An 11729-nucleotide genomic window follows, 5' to 3' on the forward strand; every position below is an offset into this window, starting at 1 on the left:
ATCTGAGCACTAATGAATTGTGTTCAAGCTATTCTATCTTCAATAAACAGTATATCAATGGTACTTGTGATTTGTTGTGAAGAGAATGGGTAAGTTGTTAAATTCATGTTTCATTCATGTTAGAGAAGTCAACACTTTGTAATAGGAGTTAACAGCTAACAGTTAAGTTCTTCATCAGATAGTAACTGTCATCATCATCATAAATAGTCACCTTGGTAGCAGCAATGAATCATTCGATTTCTAGTAGTTTTCCACGATAGTCAGCCGTATTGCAGCTGCAGTATCATGTCAATTTGTGATTTTTTTCAGTAATGACTGCAAAATATTATAAATATAAGAGTAGATAGTGGCTTAACACAGACTGTGAGGCCTCCAGAGAGACAACACTGCTGGAAACGCAGTCAATCTAAAATATGAGGCTAGCTCAAGCATGCTATTATGTGTGTTTGCTTTAATTGTATTATTAATTCTCAACTGCATTTATGGTGCTGTTCTATACACAATTCTTAAGTTAGTCCTCAACAGTGGGTGCACTTATATTGGATGTTTTATTATCTTCATTCACCACGAGAGTCTGCTGTTGGGCCACAAATGGCAACAACTCTTGGAAGAAATATTTCCAAGCCCTTTGCAGCTCATTGCCTTTAACAACCGCACAGAGTAGAGACAGTCTTGTCCTGTTTTGCAAGATTATATTGTTGTATCTCTTTATCTGTCATACCATAAAAATGTTACTTTAATTAAACACCAGAAAATATATGCACACTTTAAGAATACACATGTATTTATATTTGGGATTTCAAACTTTCGTTCAGTTATTTTTTATACTTTGTTTCACTGAACACACTAATAATAATGATATGATTTCTATTACAAGCCTAGTAAGGGAAGTCAGAATAATAATTAGTAGAATTGGTAGAAGTTTCATATTTCCTACAGTACATTTAATGCAGCAACATTTCAGCTCTCACCTTCGCACAGGTCTAAAGCCACGTCATTGGTTAACCGCCCTGATGCGACAATAAATTGCATTATACGATAGGTTGTCCCTCTTGTCAATCCAGACGGGAGCCAGCGAACCAGCGAGCAGCCTCTGCGGTAAGCAGCTGCATCAAGCTCAACCTAGTTCTCACTACAGGCAGGTGATTTTGCCTTCAAAATAGAATTACAGCGCGTGTCACTTTTGGAAAATAAAACGATTTGTACGGACTCTTATTGTTTTTTAAAACAGAGCCGGTTTTGCTCTCGAGGTAGATAATTGTGTGCACAAAGAGAAAGCAGAAGTGAAACACATTGAAAATGCAATATTGTTCCATGTTGATGTTTTAAAAGCCGTACACCAACTACGATGGTCTGTAGGTATGAGTGTTTCATATTTAAAGATCGCATTGTTATTGCATTGCAGTGGTGTACAGTAACGAACTAGAAATACTTTGTTACTGTACTTAAGTGTTTTTTTTGGATATCTGTACTTTACTATTTATATTTCAGAATCAGAATCAGCTTTATTGTCCATGTATGCGTGCGCATACGTGGAATTTGACTCTTGTTACACATTACTCTCATCGTACATACACACATATGAAATATATACAATAAACAAGAGAAATATAAGAAAAACAAGGACATTTAACAGCTATATACAATATAAGTATAAATATATCCCACACAAAAGTGTGTATGTATATATATATATCAAACAGAGGTGGTGCAGTATAACCTATTTATTGTTCATGAGAGTGACGGCCAGTGGAAAGAAGCTGTTCCTGTGTCTGGTGGTCTTGGCATACAGAGCCCTGTAGCGTCTACCAGAGGAGAGGACTTGGAACAGCTTGTGTCCAGGGTGTGAGGGGTCTGCAGAGATCTTTCCAGCCCGTTTCCTGACTCTGGAGGTGTACAAGTCCAGGATGGAGGGCAGGCTGGAACCAATGATCCTCTCTGCAGACCTGACAATCCGTGGTAGTCTGTTTCTGTCCTGTTTGGTGGCCGATCCAAACCACACAGTGATGGAAGAACAGAGAACAGACTGGATGATGGCTGAGTAGAACAGGATCAGCAGCTCCTGAGGTAGGTTGTACTTCCTGAGCTGGCGCAGGAAGTAAAACCTCTGCTGGGCCTTTTTCCTGATGGTGTTGATGTTGGGAGCCCACTTCAGGTCCCGGGAGATTGTGGATCCCAGAAACCTGAAGGTCTCCACAGCAGATACAGTGTTGTTGTGTATGGTGAGGGGGGCAGTGTTGGGGGGCTCCTCCTGAAGTCCACTGTCATCTCCACACTGTCTTGAGCCTGTTCAGCGCCAGGTTGTTCTGACCACACCAGAGGACCCGCTGTTCAACCTCCCGCCTGTACGCAGACTCATCACCGTCCCTGATGAGGCCGATGACCACTGTGTCGTCTGCGAACTTCAGGAGTTTAACAGACGGGTCCTCTGAGGTGCAGTCGTTGGTGGGAGAAGAGCAGTGGGGAGAGCACACATCCCTGGGGGGCGCCAGTGCTGATGGTCCGGGTGCTGGATGTGATTTTTTTTCTGATTGATGTGATTTCTGTTGACTTTTACTTTTACTTCACTACATTTTGCAAAGAGAAACTTTTACTCCGATACATTTCCCCTGAAACCTTCGTTACTCGCTACAAAATCAAATCTATCTTCAGAAACAAAATGAATCATGAGAGCAGCGTCGGGGACTGTGGTGGAACACAGACTGCATGCAAGCAGGTTTGGTGAATCAGTGGTCCTAGCAGCAAGTTAAATCATTGGTTAATCACGTTAATGCGCAATTGCAAACAAGTGCTCTCAAAGCCGCTGTGTTGTGATGCCCAGTGATGCCCAGGATGCTACATGCTATAAGCTACATGAGTAGAATTCCACACAGGACGGGTGGGATGAGGAGAGGTGGATGGGTCAAACTAACACTGTGTTTCCTCCAGGAGGCCGCAGTTTGTGCCGTGTGTGAAACGAGAAGCCAATGTTGATTTATTTGTGACGTGACTTCCATACTTAAGCAACGCCACTTCCGTTGATATTTTAACGCAAACCACGATCTTTTCCTAAACCTAACTAAGTAGTTTCATCGCCTAAACCTGAGTTGTTTCCTGTGAAGATGGAAGTTTATTTTGAAAAGACAGTATGCATGTAACAAGCGAAAACAGACTCATGTTGGTGGACTTTTGCAGGAAAAACGCACGGAAAATGAGGAGTAACTTTTCCTAAGATATCAATAAAACGGGGATGAATTTATATCATTGTATAAAGAGTGACATGAGAAGACCAATCTCATGTCTGTAAGTTAAATCAGCTATAATCACTCTTAAAGTGATTAGTGACTCGTCTAAAACATTTAAAAAAGGAATAACTTCAATAGAATCATTCTATACACTGTAACTTCTTTACATTCTAATAGAATTGTCTTTTGAAGATGAACAGGACATTTTTCAGTTTCAAGTAATGACTGGGTTGTTACTTTCGGTGCTGCTTTAGTATTGATCATGTTTTGATATTTGAGTCATGTTGTGGATGATCAGATGGAGTTATGATGTAGCAGTCGCCCAATTGCAGATTCAGCTTGAGCAAAACCTTTGTCTATTGTGTTCAAATCAGGCCCATAGGAGTTTACAGGGCAGGTGTCCTTTCTCTAAACACTGACCTGATGCATCAAGTGGATATTTTTTGCTGAACATAAAATGATGCATTTTCCCTCTACATCCTCTAGTCTAATGAGCAGACTTATAAACGCACTGTTACAACTCCTTCAGTGTCATATTGCTTTTCGGAGAATTATGATGATAAGTTCATAGTAGATGCAAACGTATACTTATGTACAATATATTATGTTGAACATTGTTGCTCCTGGATGGATCACAGCCAACCCAATTATGTTCAACACAGCTCCATGTCCTTGGTCATGGTGCCACAGCACTTAAAAGAATAAACTTCATCATTCTCAAAATTCTGACCCTTTGCTTTTTTATTAACAGCATTTACTTGTACTTTCAATACTTTCAATACTTTAGTACATTTAATGTCAGAAAATTACTTTTGACACTTAAGTACAATAAATATCAGATACTTTGTCTTTTACTCAAGTAGTATTCTAAGGTGATTTTTACTTTTACTGGAGTCATTTTCCAGTAAGGTATCTTTACTTTTACTCAAGTATGGCTTTTGGGTACTTTATACACCACTGTTGCATTGGCTGGCAATTCAATTACCTTAATAATTTAACTCACAATGTGTCTCTTCATTACATATCATTCATATCAATGTACACATCGAGACAGCCGTTTGCTAAAGCTGCAAATGTGTTTCAAAACTGTAAACGTGTATCGTTAGCGAGTGTATTATTGTGAAATCGATAAGCGGAAGTTCCGCTTGTTATTGTGGCTAGCTTGTTTCTGCCACTTAAAACTGTTGGTGATGCTGTCAGTTCATATGGCTAGCGTAACGCTGCACCGTACCTGGTTAAAGAATAAAGAGATGTGGCTCGAGGACAGTGCTGTTCTTCATCAGGGCAAATGTGTAGCATGGATGCTAGCTAACGAATGAACAACACGCATGTTTCTATCTATCCGTAGGAGCACCATTAGCAGGCGGCGTTAGAGTTTAGAGTTTTGTATTTCATCACTTGTCGTTATCCGCCTCATGGGGTGCGGTACACATGTCCTCCATCAGTCCCACCTCCAGACACCAACTGTGAAGGGACTGCTACGCGTTTGCTGCCATGTCCCAACGGTAAATCGTAAAGGAAAACGGGGACATCTGACTTTTGAAACTCGACATTCATTTTCTTCTTTGGAGTGTCGTGGAACCTTTAACCTGCGCTTTGTCTGAGAAACTTCAGGTATGCACTGTCGGGCAGGATAACTGACAGACAGACAGGACCGAGCCAGGACCGGGTGTTAACCCGGGCCAGCTTCTCTACTCTCTTCATCAGGACTGTGAGGACTTCGCGGCTTGGTGTCCACCGTCCTTCTCTGGTCCTGCATTGTCTGAGAGAGGATGTTTGGACCAGCAGTGGATCCATCATGACCAGGCACGCATGTGGTCTGCCAGCTGGACAGCCAGAGGAGGAACCTGACAGAAGTAATACACAGCCTCACATGCAGAATGTCTTTAAAGCAGAGGAGCTTTGAATGAGTGAACCCAGCAGATACAAGTTGATGAGGCATCGCTGCAGGGATCCTCTCTGAGCTTCTTGTGGATTACTGTTGGTACAGAGACACCTGTGATCACATGACATCGTTGTGCTAAAATCTAGTCTGTGGAATTAACCTTCCTCACTGCACACAGACCCCCTTGGAGACCCCCTCATTGTGGTACCTGGACTCTTGTTTCGGTTCTCCTCTCAGAGTGCTTGGAGAAGAGCTGCTTTTATCAGAACCCTTCCTGTTTTGTGTGATCCCACCAAGAGGACGAACTTCTTGACCATGCACTTAAGACGGAGCTGTAAGAGTTAGAGAGAGTCAAGTTTACACAGTCAGCCATGCCTATCAGAAGAAAAGGTGAGTCACTGTATGTGCCACAGGTTTTGAGAGCCTTTCATCAGCCCCCCGTCAAAAGTAAAAGTCACATCACACACATTGCATTTATTGTATTCATACAAGTTTGTTACACTTATTGTATTCATGTTAGTTTGTTGCACTTCTTGTATTCATGTTAGTTTGTTACACTTATTGTATTCATGTTAGTTTGTTGCACTTCTTGTATTCATGTTAGTTTGTTGCACTGATTGTATTCATGTTAGTTTGTTGCACTTATTGTATTCATATTAGTTTGTTGCACTGATTGTATTCATGTTAGTTTGTTGCATTTATTGTATTCATGTTAGTTTGTTGCACTTATTGTATTCATGTTAGTTTGTTGCATTTATTGTATTCATGTTAGTTTGTTGCATTTATTGTATTCATATTAGTTTGTTGCACTTATTGTATTCATATTAGTTTGTTGCTGTTAATTGAAGCAACTGATTGTGCTCCCAATTATTGCCAATGCATTTCAGGTGTGAGTGTGTCATGTGACTGTCTATTTAAGCTGATGCACCTGCGCAGAATAAAATACGTGTTTTCTCAGAACTTGACCCAGTGGCTGCAGATTGTTTGTTCTCCCAGGTTTAAATGTGTTGAGTCGGTATATCTCTAGTCAAGCTCTGCAGAACAGGTTATGGGCCCAGATGCGTTAGACGTTTGTGCAAAGAGATATCCGGCGTGAGTAGCCACTGAGAGACATTTGCTTGTGTGCGTATCTCACGGATTGGAGTGCCAGCACCATGAGCGGACATACGAGTTCACGTTGGTCTCGTCTTGTTTTTAATGGGGACGAAAAGAACTATGAACTGTGGGAGACAAAGTTTTTGGGACATCTGCGGTTGCAGAAACTGAAGGACACCATTTTGAATCAGCCCGCCGATGGCGCAGAAGAAAACGCACTGGCTGAGGATGCGGCGAAGAACGCGGAAGCGTACGCGGAACTGATCCAATTCCTTGATGACAAAAGTTTGTCTCTGGTCATGCGAGAGGCAGCGGATGACGGGCGTGGAGCGCTCAGGATTTTGCGTGACTATTATGCAGGCAAGGGTAAGCCCCGCATTGTATGCCTGTATACAGAACTGACTTCTTTGCAAAAGATGAGTAGTGAGAGTGTGACTGACTATGTCATACGTGCTGAGATTTCGATCACAGCGCTGCGTAATGCTGGAGAGGTTTTAAGCGATGGACTATTGGTTGCAATGATTTTGAAGGGGCTGCCAGACTCATTTAAGCCTTTTTCCATTTTTATCACTCAAAGTTATGAGACTCTCTCTTTTGCGGAGTTCAAGACTAAGTTGCGCAGTTATGAGAGCACTGAAGGTATGCGCACAGCTGCGGCCGACGACAATGTCATGAGGGCCCAGGCGCATCCAAGGAGGGCTGCCCCAGCAGGCGCAGGTGCACGCAGCACCGAGAGCGGGGACATTGTGTGTTTCCGTTGTGGCCAGAGAGGTCACAAGGTAAGAGACTGTCAGCGTGGTCAACAGTGGTACGGCCAGGGCGAGAGTACCGGACGGCGAGGAGGATGGCGACAGTGGCAGCGGGACAACGCGCGTGGAGTGTCCGAGGAGATGGATGACAACACCTTCGTGTTCAAGCTGGTGACCAGCGAGCCAGGAAGCGGTGTCACCAGAAAGGGCTTGATGGTGGACACCGGTGCGACGGCGCATATCATCACTGACCTGGCGAAGTTCAAGAACTTCGATGACCGATTCCAGTCCGAGACGCACTGCGTGGAGCTGGCCGATGGCACAAGCTGCACGGGGGTCGCGGAGCGCAGAGGAGACGCCGAGGTGTGTCTGATCGACAGCAGGGGGCGGCACCTCAGTACCACACTGAAGCAGGCGCTGTACATCCCCTCGTATCCCCAAGACATCTTCTCCGTGAGAGCTGCAACTTATCGTGGGGCAACGGTGATCTTCAAGGAAGGAGAAAACGTCTTGCAGTATAGAGACGGTACGCGCTTCCTCATTTATGAGCATAACAGACTGTTCTATTTGCCTACTGTGTCAGTAAACAATGACTGTGATGATCAATGTATGAGCTGTCATGATATTCAGACGTGGCACGAGATTTTGGGGCACTGTAATTTTGATGATGTCATGAAGTTAGAGAATGTTGTGGATGGAATGTCAATCAGGGGTAAAGCGTCCAAACCCATGATATGTGAAGTGTGTACTCAGGGCAAGTTCACTCAGAGCAGAAACAGGAAGCCTGATGTGAGGGCCAAATCAGCCTTAGAGCTGGTTCACACTGACTTGTCAGGCCCCATTGACCCAGAGTCCAAGGAAGGGTATAGGTATGCACTTTCCTTTACTGACGACTATTCAAGTGCAGTGTTTGTGTACTATCTAAAGTACAAGAGGGACACTGTAGAAGCCACAGAGAGGTTTCTAGCCGACACAGCCCCATATGGGAAAGTGAAGTGTATCAGGTCTGACAATGGTACAGAGTTCACAGGGCAGGGTTACCAAGCTCTACTGCGTAGGAATAGAATCAGACATGAAAGATCAGCACCATACTCACCACACCAGAATGGCACTGCTGAGCGTAACTGGAGAACCCTTTTTGACATGGCGAGATGTATGCTCTTGGAGAGCCAGTTAGCCAAGGAGCTATGGCCGTATGCGGTCCAGACAGCAGCAGTGGTGAGGAATAGATGTTTCAACAACCGCACTAGAGAGACACCTTACTTTATGCTGACAGGAAGGAGACCTAATGTCTCCAGGATGCAGAAGTTTGGTACTGTATGTTACGCCTACAGGCAGGACAGGAAGAAGCTAGAGTCAAGGTCTGACAAGGGCATCTTCGTTGGTTATGACAAGAACAGTCCAGCCTATATGGTCTACTACCCTGACAGCAGGAAGGTGATGAAGCACCGACTGGTGAGGTTCATGTCCTGTGTTGAGGGACAGCAGACTGATGACATGTCCGACGATGACACTGGTGTGCAGTCTAACGCAACCAGACCTGACCCTGACCAACCCGAGCAGAACGACATCCCAGAAGCTAGGCCAGGTCCAAGCCAGATAGGCCTACAGACAGGTGGAGTCAAGCCCGAATCCCAGTCTCCACGGAGATACCCTGCTAGAGAGAGGAGGAGGCCAGACTTCTATGGGATAGAGAGTGATCAGGCTCAGATCAACATTGATTATTGCTACAGGATGGTTTGTAATGTACCACAGACGTTCAGAGATGCTGTGTCTTCATCCAACTCAAGTAAGTGGATAGATGCAATGGATGAGGAGATGAAGGCACTGAGGGATAACAACACATTTACTCTGACCATCTTACCTGAGGGCAAGAAAGCAGTGGGGGGTAGATGGGTGTATACTCTCAAAACCAATGTTGATGGATCTGACAAGTACAAGGCCCGCTATGTAGCCAAGGGATACAGTCAACGGATGGGTGTAGATTATGGAGAAACGTTTTCTCCTACTGCCGACCTGACTAGTGTGAGAGTGTTGATGCAGAAAGCTGCCCAGGAGGATCTGATCCTGCATCAGATGGATGTTAAAACCGCCTACTTACATGCACCAATTGATTGTGAGATTTACATGGAACAGCCAGAGGGTTATGATGTAAAATCTCAGACAAATGGGAAGATGGTGTGTAGACTAAAGAAGTCACTATATGGGCTTAAACAATCAGGTAGAAACTGGAACATAATGTTGCATGACTATCTATGTGAAAATATGTTTGTACAGAATCCAGCCGATCACTGTGTTTATGAGAGAGAAACGGAACATGACAAGGTGATCCTACTGATCTGGGTTGATGACCTGGTTATTGCAGCCAGTGATGAGAGTGCTTTAAAAGCAGTAAAAAAGATGCTTGCTGTGAAGTTCCAGATGAAAGATTTGGGCAGACTGAAGAATTTTCTTGGTATCACTTTTGACCAGTGTAATGGATGTGTGACCATGTCACAGCAGAGCTATGTTGACAAGCTGCTTGACAGGTTTAATATGCAGGATTGTAAGCCCAGGTCAACACCTTGTGAACCAAAGCTGCATTACACTGATGAGAAGCTAGGTGACCCCAGAAAATACAGAGAGGCAGTGGGTAGCCTAATCTACCTAACCTCATGCACCAGACCTGATCTGAGCTTTGTTGTAAGCAGACTGTCACAGCATTTCAGTGAGCCGACAGAAGAGCAGTGGACAACTGTTAAGCATGTACTGAAATATTTGAAGGGCACAAATGACAAAATGTTGTGTTACAGAAAATGTGATGAGCTGAGGTTGTTTGCTTACAGTGATGCAGATTGGGCAGGTGATGCAACTGACAGACGCAGTACAACTGGTTATTGTGTTAGTCTGAGTGAGAATGGTCCTCTGATTTCCTGGAAGACCAAAAAGCAGCCAACGGTAGCACTGTCAACTTGTGAGGCAGAGTATATGGCGTTGGCCGCAACCACACAAGAGTGTCTTTACTTATCTCAACTGCTTGAACATCTTGATGACTGTCTGTATGATGTACCTAAGATTTTTGAAGATAACCAAGGTACAATTGCATTAGCCAAGAATCCAGTGAGCAGACAGCGATGTAAGCACATTGATATAAAATACCATTTTGTGAGATCAACTGTTAATGACTGTAAAGTATGTTTGGAGTATTGCCCAACAGACCGGATGGTAGCTGACCTGATGACAAAACCAGCTACTAAAGCAAAGCTACTTACTTTTTCCATGTTCTTGTTTGGGGCATAGCCAGTTAAGTGCAGTTAAGTGCAGTTGGTTTCCATGTTTTTCCCCTTGTATGATTTATGGTTGTCAATAATGTGTGATCAAGTGGGGGTGTTAATTGAAGCAACTGATTGTGCTCCCAATTATTGCCAATGCATTTCAGGTGTGAGTGTGTCATGTGACTGTCTATTTAAGCTGATGCACCTGCGCAGAATAAAATACGTGTTTTCTCAGAACTTGACCCAGTGGCTGCAGATTGTTTGTTCTCCCAGGTTTAAATGTGTTGAGTCGGTATATCTCTAGTCAAGCTCTGCAGAACAGTTGCACTTATTGTATTCATACTAGTTTGTTACACTTATTGTATTCATGTTAGTTTGTTGCACTTATTGTATTCATGTTAGTTTGTTGCATTTATTGTATTCATGTTAGTTTGTTGCACTTATTGTATTCATACTAATTTGTTACACTTATTGTATTCATATTAGTTTGTTGCACTTATTGTATTCATGTTAGTTTGTTGCATTTATTGTATTCATGTTAGTTTGTTACACTTATTGTATTCATATTAGTTTGTTGCACTTATTGTATTCATGTTAGTTTGTTACACTTATTGTATTCATATTAGTTTGTTGCACTTATTGTATTCATGTTAGTTTGTTGCACTTGTATTCATATTAGTTTGTTGCACTGATTGTATTCATGTTAGTTTGTTGCACTGATTGTATTCATGTTAGTTTGTTGCACTTATTGTATTCATGTTAGTTTGTTGCACTTATTGTATTCATGTTAGTTTGTTGCACTTATTGTATTCATGTTAGTTTGTTGCACTGATTGTATTCATGTTAGTTTGTTGCACTTATTGTATTCATGTTAGTTTGTTGCACTTATTATATTCATATTAGTTTGTTGCACTTATTGTATTCATGTTAGTTTGTTACACTTATTGTATTCATGTTAGTTTGTTGCACTTATTGTATTCATGTTAGTTTGTTGCACTGATTGTATTCATATTAGTTTGTTGCACTTATTGTATTCATATTAGTTTGTTACACTTATTGTATTCATGTTAGTTTGTTGCACTTATTGTATTCATGTTAGTTTGTTGCACGTATTGTATTCATGTTAGTTTGTTGCACGTATTGTATTCATGTTAGTTTGTTGCACTTATTGTATTCATGTTAGTTTGTTGCACTTATTGTATTCATGTTAGTTTGTTGCACTTATTGTATTCATGTTAGTTTGTTGCACTTATTGTATTCATGTTAGTTTGTTGCACTTATTGTATTCATGTTAGTTTGTTGCACTTATTGTATTCATGTTAGTTTGTTGCACGTATTGTATTCATGTTAGTTTGTTGCACTTATTGTATTCATGTTAGTTTGTTGCACTGATTGTATTCATGTTAGTTTGTTGCACTGATTGTATTCATATTAGTTTGTTACACTTATTGTATTCATGTTAGTTTGTTGCACTTATTGTATTCATGTTAGTTTGTTGCACGTATTGTATTCATGTTAGTTT

The sequence above is a fragment of the Melanostigma gelatinosum genome (genome assembly GCF_949748355.1).
Source record: "Melanostigma gelatinosum genome assembly, chromosome: 14".
In the NCBI taxonomy this organism is placed as follows: domain Eukaryota; kingdom Metazoa; phylum Chordata; class Actinopteri; order Perciformes; family Zoarcidae; genus Melanostigma; species Melanostigma gelatinosum.